This window comes from Pseudorca crassidens, chromosome 13, assembly GCF_039906515.1.
Source record: "Pseudorca crassidens isolate mPseCra1 chromosome 13, mPseCra1.hap1, whole genome shotgun sequence".
Classification (NCBI taxonomy): domain Eukaryota; kingdom Metazoa; phylum Chordata; class Mammalia; order Artiodactyla; family Delphinidae; genus Pseudorca; species Pseudorca crassidens.
Genome location: NC_090308.1, coordinates 57,506,282 through 57,525,808, shown reverse-complemented (window position 1 = coordinate 57,525,808; position 19,527 = coordinate 57,506,282).

Below are 19,527 nucleotides of genomic sequence, written 5' to 3'. Positions count from 1 at the left end.
CTCCCCTTCTTAACAGAGTGGAGGATATCTCTTCGTTATTGTTTAAGTTGATGTGCTGAAAATTGTCACTACCTATTCTTGAAAAAATTTTATTTATTTCATTACTTTAATTAACCTAGGCAAAACCAATCCAGCCATTTCTCTAAACTATTATGTATTTCACTCCAAATATCACTTTTAGGCTTAACTGGAAATCTTGTCTCATTAGTCTTATATAAAGCCATGTTATTGTAGTTCCTGGCCCACAGGCATTACTATATATTGGTAGCATTAAATCATAAAAGTTTTCTTCAATTGAATGACATAAATGGAACCTGCTTGAAAAAATAAGGGCTTTAAAATAAATCTTTAGTGCTTGAATATTACTGCTGAATAACTTCAAAATTAGCTGGATTGTGGTAATTTATATATATGTATAAACATCAAATTGTATGGCTTAAATATATGCAATTTAAACAGCTGGATAGCTGTTTTTCCAAAGGGCATGATTTAGGTCTTTAGGTGACACTGAGCTAAGATACAGCCTTACAAAAGTCTTGGCTGTACTTTCCCTAGTGCCTGTCTTTGCGCAGAGAGTGAAGACTGGTAGCCATGGGGCAAGTTTGACCCTCAGAAACAAATGTACTGCCCTTCCAGGGGGAAGCATAGTAGCATTTTGCACCAATCCTCTTTCCAACTTTTTGATGAAAATAATGAACAGTAGAGGGCTTTGCTCTTAAGGAGACACTTCCTTCCTAAGTACTGTCTCTTTGTGTCTTTGCTGTCTCCGTTGTGTGTGTACAATGGAGAGAATAGCTCAGGAGACCCTTTGCCTAGCCTATTATGCTGTTATTCCATCTGTCTTTGGAAAACCAGAAAAAAAAAAAAACCAACAACAAAAAACTGTGTTAGGTCTTGCCTTATGGCAAATTCTGATCCACAGTTGCTGTTTTCCCACACTTACTTAAGCTTCTTTGCACATCTACTGGCACAAAGGCCTGAGGGCTTCCTTCTTAATGTGAGATACTTTTATACATCCGGGCCCTCTGGCCTTGCCTCTGGCAGATGCAAACAAACAAAAGGCTGCTTGGAGCTGACTTCCAACAGTAGAAACTGGTTCCTGGACAGAGCAAGAGAAACCGTATTAGAACTGCAAGTGTGTGCAGCTACTCATCTGGAGATTGGCAACATTTTGTAAATTTGGGGGTAATATATCTATTTTTATGTAATCTTTTGAAATGAATTATAAATAAAGAGCGAGCCTCATTGGGGAAAATGACTAATTTTTATGAAAGCCTATTTAAAAATGTAATGTGATTTGAAAATTGATGAACAGTTCCAATAAATTTGGAGGAGGTACTGCATATTATCATGGTACTTACAGAATGCAAAAAAATATAGGTTAATGTATTACAAACAATGCTTTATTTTAAGTTACACCGGGTCCAATTTTGGCTTCCACTGATGTAGTGTTGTAATCATCTTACCTCATGTATCAATGACCTGATTGTGCCTGGAGAGTAACTTCATGGACAATAGAAATTTTAGGAAAAATGGAATATGCATATGGCTCTGGGTTATCCATGGCTTCTATTTATTTTGGCTATCCATCTTCCACCCTGACATAGGATGGGCAGTCAGCTTCTGTTTTGAAGCTTGATAAAGAATAGGAGAAAATTGAAATCAATGCTTATATTTGAAACTTTTGGGAAATAGAGTTTGAAAAATTTATCTGTTTTTAGAATAAATAAGAAACCAAATCATGTAAGAATATTCCCCTCCCCCGTGGCTAATAGTTGTGAAATGTATCTCCTTCTACAACTCCACATTTTTAAGATACTAACCCTTTATTAAGGGGAATGAGAAAACTGAGAATTTCATTATACAAAGTGCATTAACTGAACATTTTGAATAGAGGAAATCAGTAGATGTGGTTGAGAATTTCTAGACTTTGAAGAGAAATAAGATAGAGTAGAATGGTATAGTTAGGTAAATCTTTTTCTCTATTCATGCCTATATTCTTTCAGTTCACATAACTTCTCTCAAAGTTAGAGGCATTTCCATTAAGAAGATCGGATTTTCCATCTGAAAGATGAGAAAGCAAGGGGGAGTAAGATTTCCATCCTGGCCTGTCTTCACTGTGGCTGGTCTACAGATGGCCACCTTTGAGTTCAGCTCCATCTCCAGTCCATTTAGCTGTGGCCCGTGTGGTAGGGTCACTTGCCCTGCAGTGTGAAGCAACTTGTGTGTGATCCGTCGGCAGTGGCTGCTTTCCTTACAAAGGAGATCTGTGTAAAGCAGGACCCAGAAAATTAGTGGAGTCTACCGTGGTTTGTCTCTTACAGCTTTATATCCAGCTCCTGTTGGCTGACTTTCCAGCCCGTTCTGCAATTGGCTGTGATTTTTCTAGTGCTGCTGCCTTTCCTTATTTTTCTTTCCTCCAAATTAACTTATGTGCCCAGAATTTTTAGAAGATTTTCCTTAGGGCACTTTTGATCCATAATTTCAATTTAATTCCATTTGGAATAAAACTAGATGATCTATTTAAAATTCGGGTGCAGTCTTGCTTTCCTTTGATATTTCAATCTAGTGAAAGGTGGGTGACTGGATAATAGATATCTGTGAAGATTTCCTTGGCAATATTGACATGTTAGTGTGTTTGATTGCACTACTTACCTTCCCATTCCTCCTGCCCAAGGGTGCAGGGCACTTGACTGCAGCTGATTCTTCTTGGCATCTGCCACTCTGTGGGGTTTCTGGGAAGCTGGGAGCAGACCATGCCCAGGGTTATCATGTATTGTAAGGGGACTGACAGCTGTGAAGCCAGCATATGGTTTCAGAGACTGGTATCTACCATTTACATCGTGGGTCGCTAGCTACTGGCCAACTAACTGGTTCAGGAATATCCAGTCGCCTTTCTAGAAATTTAGCCTAGTTTCCCAAAGTATATGCTATGAAAAAGGGCTTTCAAGTAAGTTGACAAACTACTGCATAAGATACTATCCTGTTAGAGATTTATAATGAATGTTAACATGATAACTACTCTGAGAAGTCCTTCAGTAAAGAAGCCTGTCTGTCTGTATTTAATTCAGTATTTCTGAAATTTATTTGACCCCAGAACCCTACAGGTAACCCTTATTTCCTAACATCTTCTGGAATTTGTATTAGAAAATAATACATTAAAAAAATTCTGACTTAGCTATTTCTTTTCATGATAAAATACATTTTGCAGGGAATTCTCTGGCAGTCCAGTGGTTAGGACTCAGCGCTTTCACTGTGGGAGCCCGGGTTCAATCCCTGTCAGGGAACTAAGATCCCACAAACTGCATGGCATGGCCAAAAAACCCCAAACAAACAAAAAGATAAAACAACAATAAATACATTTTGCAAAGCAAATTTTCTCTCTGTTGTTATGATGAACCTCTTGTACTGGGTGCTAATTAGTCAACAAAAAGAGTTCATAGTCGTGGAGATAATGTAAGTTGTATGTAACTTCTGATTTAGGTTGTCTTAATAGAGATCTTGATACTTAATGCTTTGAATTTTTTCCAAACTTTATTCTGACCGTTTTATGCAGAAGTAAGAATGTGACTATGGTGGTGAATAAAGCTGGTGGTGGCTAAGTGAAAAATGAGATGCTCTCACTCTCTCCTGATAAGCCAGGACTTTCAAATGGAAAATCATCCAGTTGAAACAGGAGGGAAGGGGGCAGGTCACAACCTTTGAAAGAATGACAGAGCCTGAGGACGTGACATAAACTGATTAGAACCAAATGGGTCCAAGATGGCAGGCAAGTCAACTTCCACTAGACCTTGAGCCTCAGTATACGCTCATTGTGACACATCAGCAAGCTAAACGACACACCCACAGGCGCCATGACAGTTCCAAGCCCGACCATAAGGATCAAAAAGTGGATCGTGGCCCAATTCCTGGAAATCCCCGCCCCTTCCTGAAATAGCTGGAATACTCCTCCCACTCATTAGCCTATGAAATTACCCACCCCTATAAAAATGACAACCCCATACCCTTGTGCCTCTCTTGCCTTCCGAGATGGCCCACGCTCTGTCTGTGGAGTGTGTTTCTCTCTAAATAAATCCACTTCTTACCTATCACTTTGTCTCTCACCGAATCCTTTCTGCCATGAGACATCAAGAACCTGAACTTCATTAAGTCCTAAAACCAGGTGTGTGATCTCAGTCAGAAGACCGTGAGTTTTGGCCAGGTTTGAGTCCCGGCACGTGGGTTCAAGTTCCAATCTGAGGTGCACAGTTTCACAGTTAGTAACAAAAGTGCCATTACCAGCAAAATGTGCTTCAAGATTCAGATTCCACAGTGTTTTATTGTGGCCCATCCAGTCCAGCGGTCTTTCTTGGCAAGAGTATGTCTTTTTTTATTAAATTAATTAATTAATTAATTAGGTTGCACTGGGTCTTGGTTGCAGCACGTGGGCTCCTTAGTTGCAGCTCACCAGCTCCTTAGTTGTGGCATGCGAACTCTTAGTTGTGGCATGCGTGTGGGATCTAGTTCCCTGACCAGGGATGGAACCTGGGCCCCCTGCACTGGGAGCATGGAGTCTTATCCACTGCGCCACCAGGGAAGTCCCAAGAGTATGTCCTTTTTGACAAGTTAGTTATATACTCTGAGTGACCATCCTAACCTCTTGTTGTTCATGAATTTTTCTGAATTGGTTTATATTTTCAGTTTGTTTCTTAATGTGCTAGACTGAGCTCATGCCTTCAATGGATGAAAGTCAGGGCCATGTCTTCTGTCCCTCTTCCTCCCCCTCTTCAGAATCCCACTGCCCGCTGGGGCCTTCAGAACCTTTTTGACCTTGCCCTGCCTCTTCACAGTTTCACTGTTACCCATGCCCTGCTGCTGCTCTAGACAAATGTTAAGTGTATTGCCTATGGATATTCCCCTGCCTTATTATCTCTGTGTCTTCCTAAGCAGAAGTTATTGGGCTGATCAATTCATTACACATATATCGAGCACCTACGTTTTGTTCAGCATTGTGTTAGGAACTGAGGAAATTAAGAAGAGTAAGACATAATCCCTGTACTTTCAGAGCTAATAATCTAGGGGAGACAGGAAAATACATCATTTTAATATGTGATGTGTGATGATAGAGGTAGCACAGTGTCCTATGGGAATTATAGGGAGGGTTGCCATACCTAGCCTAGTGTAGTCAGGGAAGGCTTCCTTGAGGAAGTAACCTGAACTGAGACTTGAAGGACAAGCAGAAAATAACTAGATAAAAAGGGACATGGTATTGAGGGCAGGTTTTCCAGGCAGAGGAAAGAAGGACATAGGCATGGAGGTATAAACTATAGGTACTTTGGTACTGCTGAAGTATGAACTTTGAGGCCAAAGAAGGCTGAAGCTGCATCTCTGTATCCTATTCACACATAGACTCAAGTCAGGCTGGATGACTTCCTGAAAGGTGGTAGGAACAACTTATCTTTGTCAAGACCCAAGGGTGGCAAGGAGGAAAGCGATCTTGTTGTTTAAAAAGATAACAATACAGAAAGTTGAGAGGATGTGGCTGAGAGTCTCCATTCCCCTGGAATTTTCCTGGCTTTCCTCTATATTTGAATAAGGTATATTTCCTGGTGATGATTCGTCCTACTAGATATTAAGCTAAGGAACACCTGGAAGGCATTATCTTATATCCAAATACTGGACACAGATATCTATCCTGATGGTAGAAAATGAGGATTGAGGTTAATATGTGATTTACATGGTTTAACCATTTATTCAGCAAACATCTTTCTTCATGGGCAGGCATTGTCTTTGGGGCTGTGTGTATGTTGATGAACAAATCAGGTGATTCTTATCCCGTTTCCCCCTGGGAATTTCTTATCCACGAGGGAAGGAAGAAATTATAAAGGTAATTATACTTGTGTTATGCACAGTAGGGGATTCTAACTAGTATGTGAGTACGAGTGTGCTTAGCAATGTTATTCTCAAATAATAGTGGCGGTCTGAGCACTCATACACACAAGAGAAGACGTCAGCTGAGTGTTACCCTTCACACTGGAGTAAAAGCTAATAACTCTGAGGTCACACTCATTAATGTTGGGATTTCCTAGTAAAATGTGGCATATAAAAGACCATCGCGGAGCAAAATCAATCTTAGAAATGATCATTTTATGAGTCAAAGCAAGTTGCTAATATAAAAACCAGACATAAGTCTTTTTACCAAAGCCCAGGAATATTTTAACCAAGGGCTCCATCTGTCAGTAGGGGAACTGCAGTGTGACATCAAGGAGGTTAGGTAATGTCGCCAGAAGCTCACTGTGACAAATCACTGACCCCTTGGGCCACCAACCCTGGCTGCCTGGTGCTCTGCTTGACCCCTGCCGAGTGGCTCCTATTCTCTCACTTCTGACCGGACCACTCCTCTAGCCCGAGGCAGGTATTTTCATTATGATCTATAATAACGTCGAATGGACTTTATAATTGAATGAGGATCATACACTGGAGACTTTTGATGGGCTCATCTCATCAGGATTTGAAGAGGGCTGTACGAGGGAGAGTGGATGGTGGGGGACGGGTCTGAGATGGCAGCCGTGGACCGCACTTGCTTGCTTCTCGCTCTGCTTCTGCGGCCATTTGCTGAAGCAAATCAGAAGCAAGGGGGTCTTATCAGTTTTACTGCGGCACGGATTATAAACAAAAATTTGTGTGCTTAGTGACAATGATGAATGAAAGCAGGAAAAAATTCCTGGTTGGAAAGAGCAGCTTGCTGTGTGCACTGTGTATAGAAGTCAACTCTCCTTGGATCTCAGGATTCTTCCTCCTGGTCTGTCATGGACACCACGATCTGTCTGGAAGGAAGCAGTGTCTGCCTGGGTAGGGAGTACTGGCATGAACAGGAAAAGGGTGAACCTACATGTCCTCGCCTTCTTCCCCTAAGCTAATTCTTGCTTACATTTTCTGTTGATCGAATACTTACCCTATTCACCAATGAATGATGAGATACTTTCCAATGAGGCTGTTGCATACAATATTGTGAACAATGAATAAGGTTTAATGAATTGCATAGTTGAAGGGGAGGGGAGAGAGAGGGGTTGAGCAAACGGGTGTGTATTGGGTGAGGTGAAAGAATTAGTCATTGTTTGGTCAATGTAATTATCTTCTCTAATGGACAGAGGCTGTGCAGGAATCATCCCAAATGGAGGAAGAAACTGAGGGAACTCCCTGGTGGTCCAGTGGTTAGGGTTCTGCACTTTCACTGACAAGGGTGCAGGTTCAATCCCTCGTTGTGGAACTAAGATCCCGCAAGCCCTGTAGTGCGGCCAAAAAAAAAAAAAATTGTATCTGATATAGGATGTGGGTTGTAACTTGCATTTCATATGTGTCTATCTGGATTACTGGGAATTAACAACATCATACTTGATTCATTCAGTGCCCTCAATACATGTTTGTTAAATTACTTGAGTGCCAGCAGAAAACTAATTTCTTGGCTACGGCCTAGTTTGAATATCAGACACGTGCAACAGTTAGGAAACCACTGCATGGGAGATGGGCTGAGGCAAGGTATGGAGGTGGAATTAGGCAGTATCTGGTGACTACATGAGGAAGCAGAGGATTCCTTGGGAAACAGTGCCTGCCAGGAAATGGCAAGTGTGAACTCTAGGACAGTTGGGAGAAGGCTTTAATAGTAGACAGCTCCTTCAGGAAGTAAGGAGCCCCTGCAAGCCCTTGGTCAAGGAGTGACACAGTAGAGTAGAGCAGAGAGTGTGAGGCCTTCGAGGGCAGAACAGCATTGACAAGATGAGGACAAGATGGAGACTCCATCTCCAGAGCTGAGATGGTGGGGCCAGAACGGGAGCATGGCTACAAACGTGAGATAGGTTTCAGATGAAGGATTGGAAAAAAACGTGGAGAAGCATTAGATGTGGGGAGGACGGGAAAAATGTGAGTCAGAAATAGCACCAGTTAGAAATCATGGAGTTAACAATTATAGGGTTCCAAAGAAGAAAAAAGCCCTTCAGTGAGGGCCTGTGTAGGAATTGCTAAGGGGGTTTCTCTGCAATTAATGGCAGTTCAGGTTATTATAAGAGAATGGAGAAGAGTGACCTGTGACAGTGTTTTTATGTAGGAGTCTTTCTTGCTTTGGGTCTGTAATGGAGGCAAGAAGTGCTCTCCTTTACCTTAAAAGAGCACGCACAGAATGATTCCTACTTATACTGGGGCTTTTTCTTCAAAATTTAAAAATGTTTACTCAGGAGATACAGAATTGTAGAAACAAACTTTGGAGATTTCTCACAGTGGTGCTAGGAAATGACAAGTGAAAAAGTTCAGTGTTTACCCAATTAGCATATTTAATATTCATATGAATGGTTTTCCTTTGGAAATCCCTGGTTGTGCTTCCCTGGCAGCAGGACTGTTGAAGTCAGTGCTTGTTATTCGAAAACTGTGCGAAGTGGAGAAAGGACTTGAGGACACTGGGAGGGGGTAGGGGAAGCTGGGACGAAGTGAGAGAGCGGCATGGACTTATATATACTACCAGATGTAAAATAGATAGCTAGTGGGAAGCAGCTGCATCGCACAGGGAGATCAGCTCTGTGCTTTGTGACCCCCTAGAGGGGTGGGGTAGGGAGGGTGGGAGGGAGACGCAAGAGGGAGGAGATATGGGGACATACGTATATGTATAACTGATTCACTTTGTTATAAAGCAGAAACTAACACAACATTGTAAAGCAATTATACTCCAATAAAGATGTTAAAAAGTAAAATAAAAAAGATAAAAAAATAAAATGCAAAAAAAAAAAAAAGAAAACTGTGTGAAGGATCCATAGGAACCTGTTTAGGATCAGTTCCTAAGATCCAGGTCAGAGGTCACCTGCTCTTCTCACAAGATATTTGAGCTTTTTCTTGTGGTTTATATGATTTGTTACGTTATTAATTTATTATTGGGTAACTGGGAAGTAATTCCATCATGTATACATTCTATTAATTCTGTAATGCCCTGTAAACCATATCGTGCTTTCACTGTCATTCATCTGAGGGAGCAGACAGAGTGTCGGTGTGGTTACACAAACTGTTACAACACACACTGAGTGCCTTTTAGTCTGGGTGTTCCAGAAGAAACGGAAGAGCAGGTTGTGATTTTCTTATACAAAATTTAGTAGCCAATTTTGGTACCTATTCTTACCAAAATGTCTCCAATCATGGAACTCTTCTGATTCTCATTGCAATGTAAATTCATATATTGTAATATTTGTTTTGAAAGTTTATATACTGGCTCACCATATGAACATGTTCTCATTGCCTGCTCAGGCCTTTGAGCAATTTTCAGTCTTTTGTTAGCAAATAAAGGCCCTCAGACCCTCCTATTTTGAGCCCCAAGTTTACCAGCTGCTATCCACTACTGGGCCTCATTAGAGGCCTGCTGCTCTGCTGAGAACCACACCACATGCTACACCCTCTCTTGTCTACATATTAGCCTGTTGCTGCTCCTTAAATTACCTGGTACAAAAGCTTGCTGTATTTCTCCACAGAGAGCTACCACTCCTATCCAGTTTGAAGAGGTTCTATATCATGATCTCTCAAACTAATTAAGTTTCGTGGGCAGGCCACAGGTTGCTACAGAGGAACTTTCCTGAAGCCTGATAGCTATGAGGCTTTTTTGGGGGGGGCAAAAGATTATTGCTACTGTAGCTTATGTTCAAAAGTCTCTTTTGAAAATAAAAAAAAATGCTTTCTTGTTTTTAATCTAGGTAATGTAATTAGTTTTACATTTCAAAAGTTATTTTCTAAGGGAAGTAGACTGTATTAATTAAGAACATAGAAAATAAGAGATTTAAAGTTTTTTCAGGTGATGGAGCTAGTAAATATACTGGAAATGTATTTCCATGAAGATTTATTGGAAATCATAGGTTGCATCTGGTATTTATGTTAATTGGGCAATATTTATTTTTTAAAATGAAGAACATTACATCTCTCTAACTTTTAAGAGGGCTTGTTTGTAATTCAGTGGTTTAAGAAAGGGATTAAATAGTGTCAATTTCCTCATGTCAAATAACCAAAAGAAAATTTCAAAAATTTTTCAGGATTTCTGGGAAGAAAATTTTGATATTTTGATTACAAATTCAGAGAGAATAGCGAAATTACAGGTGTTCTAGAGTTCCAGCAAAATGAATTGACGAAAATGTGTCAGCATGGAAGATAAATTGCTGAGTGATTCTTTTTTTTTTTTAATTTATTTTTTTATTTATTTCATCCTTGGCTGCGTGGGGTCTTTGTTGCTGTGCGCGGGCTCTCTCCAGCTGCAGCGAGTGTGGGCTTCTCATTGCGGTGGCCTCCCTTGCTGCAGAGCACTGGCTCTAGGCGTGCAGGCCTCAGCAGCTGTAGCACACGGGCTTAGCCGCTCCGCAGCATGTGGGATCCTGTTGGACCAGGGCCCGAACCCGTGTCCCCTGCCTTGGCAGACGGACTGTCAGCCACTGCGCCACCAGGGAAGCCCGCTGAGTGATTCTTTATTAAAAAATTATAGTTTACCAAAAGGACTACTTTAAGTGGTAAACTCTCATACATTCATAAATAATGCAGTTGACAGAGATTTTACTCACACGTTGACAGTGTTAGGTAGGAAGGTTTGAATTAGGAAGGCCTGGTGTATCAACCTCCTGTACCTATTGACATGTCTTTCAAAATAGTATTTGTTTTTTGGCCACGCAGCATGTAGGATCTTAGTTCCCGGACCAGGGATCGAACCTGTTCCCCCTGCAGTGGAAGTGCGGAGTCTTAACCACTGGACTGCCAGGGAAATCCCTCAAAGTAGTATTTTTGACCTGCTCATTGTGTTGCTCATGAGTTCTGCTTACTCATTCTTTACTTCCTCCTTTTGTTTCTTCCGTTTGTCCTTTGTCTTTCCATATTTCTGGAGAATCATATTTCTTGCTGAAATATAGCTCTTATATTTCCTCACCTGCTAATTTTTTAGGGGAATTTCATTATTGACCTATTTCATCTCTCTTTTCTCCCTTATTTCATCTCTTCTCTAGTAATACCTTCCTGGTCAGCCAGGCTGGTCTTTCTGGACACTCTCTTAGCTCCTATAAGGGAATGAGAATACCCCTGGCTACCCAACTGTGAGTGTTCCAGGTAAATTTTTGAATGAAATACGTGTACTTAAGTTGTGAGTACGTACAGTAAGGATACAGTATTTGACTGTGAACACTAAATGAGGATACAAGCACCAGGCATTAGGTCATTACAAGGGGGAAATGTCTGGTTACTCAGCCTATAACTCACTTATGGTATAAAGAATTCCTGAATCTAATTAATTTACATGTGTAAATGAGCAGATGATTGTGTCTGCGTAGCACTGTCCTTAGAACTTCAGAGAGATAGTAAATGCTCTGGATGAGCAGGAGAGTAAAGAATATTTAGGTTAATCAAATCACGTCACACAAGCTTTTTCTATAGCTGCAAATAAACACCTTTTAAAGTAACTTTTGGGCAGGCACAGGGATTGTGGCAGCTTCACCTGCGACTTCAGTGCACACAGCACTTTAACAAGCATTTGTTGATCAGAAATGAACTCTAAGGGGCATGTTTATGGAACCTGTTGTGTCTTGTGGCATGGATGGGTAGACAAGGAGAAGCGATGGGGCATCCTCCCCTTGGAAGATGATTAATTAAACAAATATTTATTAAGTACTTACTATGTGGCAGGCATTGTATTAGGTGCCAGAAAGACAATAGCAAAAAGACAGACATGGTCCCTGTCCTCACGGAGCTCCCGGACTGGTTGGGGAGAGAGACAAATAAACAGAAAATTGTTCTGTGTGTTAATTGGAGCTGTAATGGCAGAGAGCAGAGTGTGCTGAGTGGACAGATTGGTCCTGCAGGTAGTAGAAATCATCCAAGCGTAGGCTCGACTAGAGAAATAAGCCTCGGGTTTCTGGCCTTCACTCTCCTACTGGGGGATTTGGGGTCTGGAAACATCAACATGCGTCTGCAGATCTCCTAGAAACAACCACTGTGGTAGTTATTTCAGGCAGCCGCATAGGGACTTGTCTACTCTTTTTAGCTTACTAAGCCCTAGGGCAATTTTATCTGTTTGGTGTGTGAGTGTGTGGTGTGTGTGTGTGTGTGTATATATATATATATATATATATATATATGACACGTATTTTGCCACTTGAAAGTAAGTCATAGACATCGTTCGACTTCAGTATGCATCTCCTAAGATTTATTATTAAGGTTTATTTTCTACATAAATCATAATAACATCATCTCTAAAAAAATTAACAGTAACTTGATGAAATTTTCTAGCATTCAGTCCATGTTAAACTTCCCCTAGTTGTTCAAGAGTGCTTTTTATGGCTAATCTTTGTCCCCAGCCCTGAACAAATATCCAATTAAAGTTTATGCATTATGATGAAAAGTGTTCTATCTTTCTAGTACCTTTCTGCCCAGCAAGGAATCAATATCTTATTTTTTCTTACCTGTCAGATCTATGTTTTTTTCTTTTGCTATGTATGTTATATATCTAAAATAATATATAATACTGTTTTGTGTTTAAAATTTTACTTAAGTGGTATTATAGTTTATGTATCATTCAACAGTTTTTCTTAACTCAGTGTGTTTTCAAGATCTATATATGTTAACACACAGAGATCTAATTCATTCATTTTTAACTTCTATAAAATATCATAATTTATTTATCAATTTCTCTATTGAAAGACATTTAGTTGTTTTCATTAGCAAAATTATTTTTACCTTTTCTTTTAGCATTAAATAGAGTGTCAATTATAAAATTAGAAAGGCGTTTTTGTAGGTCAGTTAACTTCTCAGTAAATCTCTCCCTTTGCTCAAGCCCTTCTGAGCCTTCTGCTGCTGCGAACTTGTTTCGAGTTTTAGAACCCAGTTCCTTGGCAGCCCTGGTGTCAGATGGCAGCACAGCCTTCTTTGCTTCCCAGGGACCTCTGCAACCACATTTCTGCTGATGCTGTAGACCAGAAGTTCTCAAGTCTGGCAGCCCATTAGAATTGTCTAAGGAGGTTTAGAGTAGACTGATGCCTATGTGGTACCCTCAGAGGTCCTGAATTATTTGATCTGGGGTGGGGCCTGTGCAGTCACAGTTCAGAGCCATGGTTGATCATTATGGGAGTCACACAGGGTCTTACCGCAAGAAATTGGATAGCTGGGCTGTATGTTAGTTCTGGTGCATTACATTACACTGATGTTGTTGACACCTAGAACCAAAGAACGCTGCAGAAGATAAATGTCTACATTTCCCTTACCCACTAAGCTTTTGGTTCTATTCTACAATTATTGAAACTCTTCCATTGGAATGTGGCAGACGGAAGAACTAAATGTCTGGTTTAATTTAATACTTTTTTTTTTTTTTTGCGGTACGCGGGCCTCTCACTGTTGTGGCCTCTCCTGTTGCGGAGCACAGGCTCCGGACGCGCAGGCTCAGCGGCCATGGCTCACGGGCCCAGCCGCTTGACGGCATGTGGGATCTTCCCAGACCGGGGCACGAACCCGTGTCCCCTGCATCGGCAGGTGGACTCTCAACCACTGTGCCACCAGGGAAGCCCCTAATTTAATACATTTTAATCTAATCATTTATCTCAGCGTTCTAGGGTTAAGGGAACGTTTGTCTCTTCTGAGATATTGATATGTTCCTGTTATTAGATAATGAGAGAGATATCATAGTTAATTATTATTCCCTTTTTGTCTTGGCTCTCAGGAGATTTTCTAGAAGGGAAAACATTTATTGAACCATACAGTGTGGCAGGTGCTTTATCTACATATCTCATTTAATCCTTTAAGTAACCTTTTGATGGTATTATCCCATTTTACATATAAGAAGTTGGGGGTTCAGGGAAGTTAAGTAATTTGCCCAAATCTATAGAGATAGCAAGTAGAAGAGTCTGGGTTGGAAACCAAATTTGCCTGATTCCAAAGTGCAGTTCCTTTCCATGCTTCCACTGTACCCAGAAGGAAGGTATGTAATGGTTTCCCACGGTGTCCTTTGCTCTGGCTGATAGTGCCCCAATCAAAGCCCAGATTCCTGATTTCCAAGAGTCTGTGCTCCAATCTGGACAGCATGGGGGGAAAGGTCTCGAGAGCAGAGTGTGGTTGGGGAAGTTGGGGACAAGGACACCTTCTGCTGCCACACCTCGGTGGAGGGTCCCCTGGCTCATCACCCCAGTTCCTCTCCTGCACAACCCTTTCTTTGCTCCCTCCAGCAGAACTCCTGGGGTATGTGTGGCTCTCTCCAATACTGCAGGCTTCAGGTCTCTTTTCCCCATGGCTTTGTCCGTGAGGCCCTCTGCTCTAGCATTTTTCCAGTGCATATTGCATATTTCCCTTGCATTTTAGCTTTTTCAAGATATTACTTGGTGGGATTGATTTAGACTAGGAGTTTGGGGGAACTTGGGAATACAAAACGATTGGGGGTTTTGGCTGCAGGAATGCCAGTGGTCTTATAAAAGGGGAATATGTAACTTATTATGTCAGTCTGATGAACGAAGGACCAAGGACCCTTTTGTGGCAGTACGTGCCACGAAGGAGAAACCTAAGAATTAGCATATCTGAAAGCAGGGATTGAACAAGGTTGGGCAAGTCCTTACATGAAGGTACAAACTTGTGCAGAGTTGTTTTAGAAAAAACTCTTCTTACATTTCAGCTGATGTGAGAAGGTAAAGCACGACGCAGGTAGGTCTGACAGGCTTCAGTGGTTGGTTTAGCGCTGACGATGATGCCAGCTTAGCCAGTATGTTTGATTAGTTAAGACCTTGGAGTAAAGTAAGTTCTTATAAAGGATAGGGAAGTGGAGGGCTTAGGGGAGTGTGTCCCTGGAAATGTAACCTAATTTAAAGTGGCAAAACAATGCCACCTTAATTAAACCATCACAGTTTGTCTCTCATTGGCAGACTGATGGGAGAGAGAGGGTAAAAGAGGGCAGAGTGCTGGGATTTGTTTAGGTGCCTAGAAAATTTGGAATGGGACAAACCAAACCACCTGTGAACAGAATGCCCTGCTTGTTCTGGCCAAACCCTTGAACAAGATGTGGGCAGGGAATCCGGGTGGAGAGAACATGTATGGGGGCCATTTGGGGGATTGTGGGGGTGCTGGAGGGTAAGCCCTGTTGTTGCTCGTGGCGGGAAGTTTCCTGCGTCTCTCCCTGTTAATGCAGATGGTGCACAGAGGGCTTTGTATTGACTATTTGCAGCGTTGTTTGCAGGCAAAGATGTTTTCTCTGCACACCTCCCTTCTCTGCATGGGATAAGGTGCTTCAAGCAAAGGCAGAAAGACATTGGTTATCCAAGCTCTGGCAGGTTCATTGGGTTTGGATGGGAAACTGCACACCATATTTTTGAGACTTTCCTTTTTAATCCTTCTCCATGGAATATTCTTATTTTCTTCTAGGCAGAATATCTTTTAGACCTGGTTTGATTTCTTGGAGGCCTGGAATCCTTACGGAGCTAATTGAAGTGAAGCATTTCACCACCCTTGACTTAATGCCTGACATTTTTTCAGGTCTGTGGAGGGAGGTTGACTTGTCAGACCAATTCCCAGAATGTTAGCTCATGATGTAGGATTGCTGCGTATGGCAGCTGTTATGGGCTGAATTGTGACCCCCTCAAATCCATATGTTGAAGCCCCAATACCCGCCCCCCCTTCCTCATAATGTGTCTATATTTGGAGATAGGGCTTTAAAGACATGATGAAGTTAAAATGAAGTCATTAGGGTGAGCCTTCATCCAATCTGACTGGTGTCTTTATAAGAAGAGGACATGTACTCACTGCTATGTTTAAAATAGGTAACCGACAAGGACCTGCTGTATAGCACAGGGAACTTTGCTCAATACTCTGTAATAACCTAAGTGGGAAAAGAATTTGAAATAGAATAGATCCATGTATATGTATAACTGAGTCACTTTGCTGTACACCTGAAACTAACACAACATTGTCAATCAACTATGCTCCAATATAAAATAAAAATTAAAAATAAAAGAAGAGGAAGTTGGGACGCATGGAGAGATACCAGGGATGCACGCACAGAGAAAAGGCTGTGTGAGACCAGAGCAGGAAGGCACCATCTTCAAGCCAAGGAGAGAGGCTTCAGGAGAAACCAAACCAGCCGACACCTTGCTCTTGGACTTTTAGCCTCTAGAACTGTAATGGAATAGATTTCTGGTGTTTAAGCTGTCCGGTCTGTGGTTCTCTGTTACGGCAGCCCTAACAAACTAATGCTGTAGCTAATGTATTGATTTTTTACCCACCTTTGAAAATGAGTCATTTCCTTATAGGCTGCTGGTCAAATTCCATCTAACACCTTGTCTTGCCCAATCTTGTCTAATTTCTATTACCTTAGTGAACTAGGGCAGCTAAATCGTTTTTTTTTGTTGCTGTTGTTTACTAATATTTTGAATTAGGAAAGCATTTAAAAATGTTTCACTGTAGATGACTCCAAGCATATACAAAAGTAGATAGACCATTATAACGGATCCCCATGCACTCACCACACAGCAGCAACAGCCTGCAAATCACAGCCTGTCGGCTCCATCCACCCCCGCGTCCTTCCTCCTCAGATCACCCGAGAGCACATCCCAAACGTGATACCTCCTCATCTGCAGATATCTCAGTACGTATGTGCAGAAGACAAGAACTTAAAAAAAAAAAACAACCAAATATCATTATCAACAGCTAATATTTTATTAATTTTAATTTTAATTTTTTTGCGGTATGCGGGCCTCTCACTGTTGTGGCCTCTCCCACTGCGGAGCACAGGCTCCGAACGCGCAGGCTCAGCGGCCATGGCTCACGGGACCAGCCGCTCCGCGGCATGTGAGATCCTCCTGGACTGGGGCACGAACCCGCGTCCCCTGCATCGGCAGGCAGACTCTCAACCACTGCGCCACCAGGGAAGCCCAACAGCTAATATTTTAAAGCGGTAGTTTCTTAATATGATAAACATCTATCCAGTGTTTAAAATATATTTCAATTGTCTCATAAATGTAATAATTAAAAAAAAACAGTTTCTTTGAATCAGGATCCAAATGAGATCCATACGTTGCAATTAGTGGATATATCTCTTAAGTCATTTTTAATCTACAAGTTTCCTCCTCCATTGCTTTTTCTGCCTGTAATTTGTTGGTTGAAGAAACTGCTTTGTCCTATAGACTTTCCCATGGTCTATATTTTGCTGATTGTGTCTCTAAGGTGTTAAGTAGCTTGTCCTTCTTCCTCTGTATTTTTGCTAAATTTTGAAGTTATATCTAGAGGCTTGATCAGATTCCATTTCAATGTTTTTTCTTTGTGACAATACTATTTCATAGAGGTGTTCTTCCATTAGGATGCACGTGATGTTTGGTCCTCTCACTTTTTAATGTTAACAGCTGTGGATGATTAATGCCTAGGTCGTTAGTTCATTAGGGATTACAAAGTGGTGATATTCTAATCCTATCAATCTTTTAAAAATTAATTAAGGGAATTATAATTGGGTCTAATACTTTTATAAAGAGAAACTTCCCCTCATCTGCTATTTGGTACCCAGTGGTAAAGAAATTATTGTAAGAAAGGCAAGATAAATACTTGATTCTTTTCCCATCAGTTTTTACAGTGATACCCTAGAATCCTCTAAAGATGACTTATTTAAAGTATCATTAGGAGTTTGTAATTCTAAACACATTTGATGTGTTTCAATCTATTGCAATTATTCTTCTTATTGATATTCAAATCGTCCCACCTTTGGCCAGTGAGTCATTTCAAGTTGGATCCTGAGTTGTCTTGATGTGGCCCTAGTAGTGCCTGATAGCTTCTCTTCTATCTGGTAGGACAAGAGGTTCTAGACTTACCTTACATTTTTTTCCTGCCCTAGACCTGGAAGGAGTCCTGGATTTTTTGTGCTACTGGTTTGGTCATTGTTTTGGGGGCTCTAGGAGTGTTTAATATGCCTTCTCTGAGACATCAGGAACAGAAGCTTGTATTATGAGCCCAGGCATTATGAGAGTCATGTGGTCCATATTCTGAAGTTCTAAAAGCCCTGTTCCTGGGGTAGAGCCAGGGCTGACGCTGGATGTTCTATCTCTTTGTCTGTTATTCCAGACAAATCCCATTGAAAAAGAGTGACTCTAATTACCTGGGTGATCATGAACACAATTTGCCCTTACATTTAGTTTCTTTCCTGTCTTTCGGAGCATTATTTGGTGATTTCATATGCTGTCTAATCTAGCACAAAGTATGTGTGATCATTTGGGACTAGTTTTATCATCATAGTTTAAATAATCAGGTCTAATTTTTTCAACCATACTGTCATAGACATTTGGGATACAGTGGTTACCATATATATTTCCCATTGCAGAAGTTGACTATGTGGTGAGGAAACAAACATTAATGACAATCACAGTGCAAAGTGGTTCTAATTTATGTACACATGTATACAGAACTGTCAGATCACTAAGGAATAAACACTTAGCACTGCCTGGGATGGGGTCAGGGGAGGTTTGCCAAAGGAGTAGCATATGTGCTGTGTCTTAAAGGATGAATAAGAATTTTCCAGAAGGAAAATCAGGGAAAGACTATTATAGGCACTTGTGGTGGATGCTGTTGTTGCTTATTCAATAGCCATTCTTCTTCTTTCCCTCTTCCCATGAAAGTCTGGGAATACCAGGAATTTACTTTCTCATATTTCCTTGCAGTAGAGGGTGGCCATATGATTCAGTTCTGCTCAAATCTGCTGGACTGGGGTGAGGTGTGCTGCTGGAAAAGATAGAGAAATGCCAAAGGGAGGCTCCTTCTCTTCCCTCCTTTTTTGGAATGTGCCATGTGAGTTCATGATTTGGAGCAGAGGCAGCCACCTTGTGGCCATGAGGCAGCAAACCTGAGGCTGGAGATGCCTGCTGAGGATGGCAGAAAGTGAGGAAGGAGTAAGCCACCTACTTACAGCCTATTTGTGAAAAAATTAAATATGTTTCCTGTTAATCCACTATTGGCTAGGGATTTAGTTACTAGCACACAGAGGTAGCTTATGTGATTCAGTGTGGAAACTATATTGTTGGTTACTGAATTTGCCAAATAAGTTGTGTGACTGTGGGGCATACAAATAGAGACTAAATGTGGGTTAAAATATACAGGGGCTTCATCTCAGGCTTTTCTTCTTGAAGAGTAGTTCTCTTCTATACTAAGTGAAGTAATTTCATGTCAGATTTGCAGATATCTCAATCCTCTACTGTAGAACATTTCATTTCCTGAAGCTGAAAACTTCCAACATGTCAAGATATTTCTGGGACAAATAGTTTTTGGAGTTTCTCAAGTAGAAAGGGATGGGAATGTTGTCATTCTATATTGTATCACTTTGAAGGGTGAAAAACTCTAAGGTTTAGAACTGACTTGGGATTTTCAATGAATATTGCCAGCGCTTTGCAACTATTTCCCAGAAAAAAAAATCTTTTCTTTTGCTTTAGCTATAGTGATATTGAAGTACTAATGTGTAGTTTGTGTGGACTTGAATATTAGTCCTCAGCTTTGCCAGTAACTGAGGATGTGTGGGTAGTTTGCAAGTGTGAGTTAAAAATT